This window comes from Lycium barbarum, chromosome 9 (assembly GCF_019175385.1).
Source record: "Lycium barbarum isolate Lr01 chromosome 9, ASM1917538v2, whole genome shotgun sequence".
NCBI lineage: Eukaryota > Viridiplantae > Streptophyta > Magnoliopsida > Solanales > Solanaceae > Lycium > Lycium barbarum.
This window is the reverse complement of record NC_083345.1, coordinates 44467630-44473442: the sequence shown is the minus strand read 5'-3', so window position 1 is coordinate 44473442 and position 5813 is coordinate 44467630. Positions and strand designations below refer to the sequence as shown.

The 5813-nt window shown below is 34.2% G+C and overlaps 1 long non-coding RNA gene across 1 annotated transcript; it reads right to left on the bottom strand.

The window, feature by feature from the left end:
- Positions 1-2761: 2761 nt before the first annotated feature.
- On the bottom strand, positions 2762-4567 carry LOC132610598 (uncharacterized). Its single transcript, XR_009571189.1, has 2 exons — positions 4238-4567; positions 2762-3012 (listed from the first exon to the last, which is right to left on the bottom strand). It is a non-coding gene; the product is annotated as an uncharacterized LOC132610598 (long non-coding RNA).
- Positions 4568-5813: the final 1246 nt, after the last annotated feature.

The following is a 5813-nucleotide window of genomic DNA, read 5'->3' as shown; positions in this document are numbered from 1 at the left end:
GTAGTGTTAAGTAAAAATTTGTGACAATAAGGAGCCAACAAGAGCAACAACGTCCAAGGTAAAAAGGATGACTCAAAGTCATCTAAAATAAGGCAAATGGAAGACATACAAATGTGCAATTAAATGTTGATTCATCCACTACATTTTCAATATATTGTGGAAAACAAAATACACTTATAATCAAGTGTGAAATTCGGCCAAGGGCTGAAAAATTTGAGGAGGAAAAAGTTGAAGCCTACAATTGAATATTTGGGCATCCACTACTTTATGAAAGTATACATTTTTTTAGGAGGACATAACATGGTGGAGGGATCACTTCACATTAAATATTGCTCATCCATCTTGGCATGATTACAATAAACAAAGGGTGGTGTATGAATCATTCAACACACATGAGATTGTCTTGTAAAAAAATTGAAAAGAAAGAAGAAGGGAGAGACAAAGGGGTTCGGCCAAGAGGCCTATGGCCGAAAGTTATGAGAAAAATATTGAGTTTTGGTGTAAAGTTAATGGAGTGAATCATGGTCATGATGGAGCATGTGTTGTGTCTAACTTGTAGGACTTATAGTGAACCAAATAATAACTAAGTAAATCAGAAAATACATTCATTTCAACTACACAACACAAAGGAAGAAAAACCTAAATCTAGAGAGAGAAGCATTCGGCCACCTTGGCTGATTTTTGAGCCCTTTGAGTCTTGATCCAAAAATTATTTTCCAAGGTGTTTCAACCCTTTAGAAGGTCCCTAGAACGTGAAGATAGTTTTTGGAGAAACAAGAACCATTTTCATCTCAAGTCACAAACTTTAGCCAAGTAGAGAAGTCAAGTTGTCAAGGTAAGATCTAACTTTCTTTTGCTTGTATTAAGGGTGATGTAGATGAGTAAATATAAGTTGTATACATGAAATGATGTGTGTTGATGTTGGAACATGATAGTAGTTATGGGGCTATATGTGTTGAAGTTGAAGTATGGTTGTAACTTGATGAACATGAATCGCATGCATAAAATCATGAAAGTTGGTGTTGGAATGTTAGTTGGCCGTAGGGACTGTTTTGGTGGAATTAATAGACTGATTTTCTTTAATAAATATGGTTGTTACTATCATAGATCTCATGGTAAAAAAAATGAAAAGAATTGGAAGGTTAAAGGTGAAGTTATGTTAGTATGAATATGATTGAATCTATGATTTTATGTGAAGTGATGTTGAAGCATGTTGAAACCGTTTGTGGACTGTTTTGTGAGGAAGTTAGTGAACTGTTTTTACATGATATTTTGATTGTTATTATCATGAATTTTATGATGGAATGAAGGTGTTTAATGGTTGGAGTTGAAACTAAAGTCGTTTGTGAGTTGTTGTAAAAAATTTGAAAAAATGACGATGTAGCTTAGTTGCGTATGAATTGATGTTGTACTTTTCGTGTGGATAGCTGGTCATAACCTACTGAAATTATATGAAAAGAAGACATGAAATAATGTGTAAGAATCATATGTGGTTTGCTTAGTATGTTCGTAAACGTTTGCAAGAATTCCGAACATTGTTTAGGGACTGTTTTGGACATGTTGGACTGTTTTGGATATGTTGTGGTAATGGACTGTTTTGGACTTGTTGTTTTCATCAAGTTGGAAAAAATAATTATATTTAAGAGTATACATCATGTTGTCATAGTGGTTGGGCTGTTATAGAATCGTTTCGACGAAATAATATGACTATAGATTAACAAGAATAAATTGGATGTGTCATAATCGCATGTACACTATTATCTAGCGTTGTAAGGTGCGGGCTGTTTTGACACGTTGTTGTTATTGAACTTGGAAGATTAATGATAATTAAGATTATGCTTTGTATTGTATGTTGGATGGGCTGTTATAAGTTGTTACATGCAAACGTTAAGGCTACGAACTATTAGAAGTAACTTGAGAATGTAGTAGCCGTATGTGAATCGTTATTGCATGTTGTGAATGTGGGCTGTTTGGAATATTGTGTGGGCTGTCCGGATTGATATTGAACATATAATTATTGATGTTGGGCTGGTTATATGTACTTGGTTTGGATACAAGAGTAAACGTCGCCTAAACATCTAGAAAGGAGTTACTAACGTTAGAATACGTTTTGAATCTCCCCGTAACTTAAACGTAGTTATTGGCATCTTAATATAGGTTGAAGTATTATTGGGAAGCGTATACATATTGTGTGACGAATAAACGCTAAAGGCATGTGAAGCTAACCCTTCTTTCTTTTTGGCATGATCGTTGTGAAATGAATATACGATATATATACTATTCCAAAGGAAACTCCTATTCCTAGAGCCACTAGGATGGCTATTAATTTTTTATTCCCATAACTTATGTTTTGATTCATCTATATTAATGTGTACACATGATTTCAAAGATTCATTTTGATATAATCCACAGGGACATCCGAAAGGTATATGAGATGACTATTATTTGAAATGGCGAACGATGGTTCGTGTTGACTATTCTATTGAGTCTTTAAAAATGTTTTGAATTGCATATAGTTTCTCACTACTCTGTTTGTGCATATCTCAATATATCTTTCACCGAGTCCCGGGCCGGGTATGTTATCGTGCACACTTTCACTGTATTGTTCGCCGATGTCACGACCCAACCCCGTAGGCCGCGACTAGTGTCCGTGCTGGACACCCATACGTACCCAATAACCCAAATCAGCATATTAGTAGAATTTATCAATATAAAAGTCAGTTGGCGTTACTAGTTATCATAGATGAACAGATATAACACGTGGAAGCCGATAAGGCTATCACAGATCATATCAACCCAAAACATATACAGAACCCACACAATTATGTCTACAGACCTCTACAGAACATAACAGAATCATAAGATGGGACAGGGCCCCGTCGTACCCCTGAATAGCGTACATATATAAAATAGCAGAAGACTGTACCAAAATATAGGCTCCGGATAAAGGAGCGCTCCAAAATAGCAGAATAAAGTCCTAAGCGGGCGGATCATCAAACCTGTCGTCTGTACCTGCGCGGCATGAAAACGCAGCCCCCGAAGAAAGGGGGTCAGTATGAAATATGTACTGAATATGTAAAGCCTGAATCAGAGAAACAGAGTCATAACCGGAAACAGAACGAACAGAAAAGGGATGCAAAATCCAGAATATCATATGCATATTTTCAAATCATAAAAAGTGTGTACAAAAACATATGCCATATCGTATCCGACCCCCGCCAAGGGACTCGGCAGACAAAACGTGGTCACCCTCCCGACATTGGTGCCACAACAAATAAGGATCAGAATAGGGGATAACCCCGTAGCATATCATATCATATCAGATGGCCATATCATATCATATCATATCAGAATAGTGTACATGGCACAACATACTCCACAACCCATGTACATGTATACCTGCCCCCTCACATCGAGGCATGGCGAACAATGCAGTGGAAGTCGCTTGAGAACATATCCTGGCCCGGGCTCAGTGGGGGAAACATTGAGGCATCCACGAACGGAGTAGTGAGAAACTAAATGCAATAAAATACCATTTATTTCCAGAGACTCAATGAAGCATATCGAATAACAAATCGAAATGGTAAAACTGGACAGAACTATAGTAAGCATAATTCGGATGTCATAATGGATTACGGATGCATAATCTTTCTGAAATCATTTCCAAGTTTCAAAACAATTTATAAAACTCAACAGAATATTTAAAATAATTTTTAATTAATAGTTAGAGGAGTAGTTAAAACATTTCCTTTAAAGCCGCTCGTAGACACGTCATAAACACAAAAGGGTAAAATCGGAAATAGTTTGAGAGAGTTACAAACTTTCGAAGTACGGAACCTTCTGAAAATATTCCATAAGTCATACTTAGAAATTCAAGTATCATTCATATTAGAAGACTTTCGAATATCATTATGGATCACATATTCATATTAGGAAACTTGCGGATAACATTATGGATCAAATCAAATGGGGACTTTAAGACCATATATACGTACCAAAATATTTATCAAAGACTTACGTCATATCAATTTTCTTTCGAACACATTCGGAAATATACCAACGAAGACTTTCGAACATCATATATACATATCAAACCGCATGAAATACTTACGGAAATCAAAAACATCGGCCATCCTAGTGGCGCTAAGAATAGAATTTTCTTTAGAAGCATACGTATACATTATTTGTTCATTCCATAATGGTCATGCCAAAAGAAGGGAAGGTAAGCTCTACATACCTTACTTCGTTCAAGAGCTCAGTTCAGCCAAGAACTTCCACATTTAATATGATAAACCTTATATGCCTAGAAATGATCCTCTTCCACCTTACTTTTCTTCGAAGAAAGTCCGAATTCAATAACACGACAAAATAAAACCAACCTCCGTGCTTGAATTTACACACAAAAAAAAACTAAGCTGATCCACTGGAACAACATTGCTATTTCTCATTCCTCTTATGAAACCAATATATGTAATTAACGTAAAACGTGGGATCCCAAATATTTGTTGCACTTCATTGCTGCTTCCCAAAGGAGAAAGAGAAAAGTAATTCCTGGATCATTCTTGTTTATTACAGAAGAAGGTAGGTAAGATATATAAATATATATATATATCGATATCTTATAAAAAAGATAAGATGGACATGAATTAAATAATATAGGTTTGGTGGTGGATACATATTCATTGTTCTGATAACAATACATATTTCAAGGAAAGTTAGGCACGTTGCACTTAATAAAATATGCTAAAAAAAGTTACTTCATGAACAAAGGACACCTAAGCTCCTCTAATATCTCCACACTAAATAATATGATCATGCTTAATTAATTTCCCACTTCGCTAATGTTTTCAAGCTAATTGCAATTAATTAGTAAACTGAGTACTAATAAAATCGAGATTAAAAATCCTTATCTCATATCTCAAAATTAATCTTGTCCTTAAACTTATTTACGAATAATCAAATGTATAAAAATACGGGATGTTATGGAGTCCGATGGAAACTTATCGGAAAAAGATTATTGCTGGCCAAATTTCTTAATTATAAAGAATGAATAAGTAGTGATGATGTCTAATACATGTCCAAAATCCATGTGGTAACGTGGATGATATGCCACCCCTCCAATTATTTTAATATAAAAGTAAGATCATAAGATGTAATCTCATACACTAATATTTTAATATTTCTTTGAAATACATAAGCTTCCAAAACTTTTGTTATTGAAATATCATATCAACTTAAGACATACAGGTATTTCACAAAAACTAATACATCTAGAAATTATGTTTGCCAAATTATAATCTTTTCTCAACCTAATATCAAGAGTACAAATTTTTGTATTATCAATTCTCATAATGAAAAAAAAATAACTTTCCATAAGAGAAAATAATTTATATTCTCATAACAAATAAAATCTCATTTATAAATGTCCTCACACAACACATATAATCTAAAACGTATTCGAGAAGTAGTAACAGTAATAGCTATAGAAAATCATACTTTTCAAATATTTATTAAAATGAGTTTAATTAAAAAAAAAATACCAAAGGCAAATGAGCTTAAAACTTTAACTGATCTTTTGCCCTTTTCACGTGCCACTTGTTGGCCAAACTTTTATAGTATTCACGCCTAGGCTGCTACAATAGCACTTTGTGCATGCCACAATTGAAGATACTACACACTCCATAATAATATAGTGTAATAGTATTACACATAAGGCCCACTTCATGTTGACTATACATATAATTCTCAAAATGTGTCCTAGGTCTAAGTAAAAATAATAATTTGTGTCTATATGTAATAGGATGCCACATAGA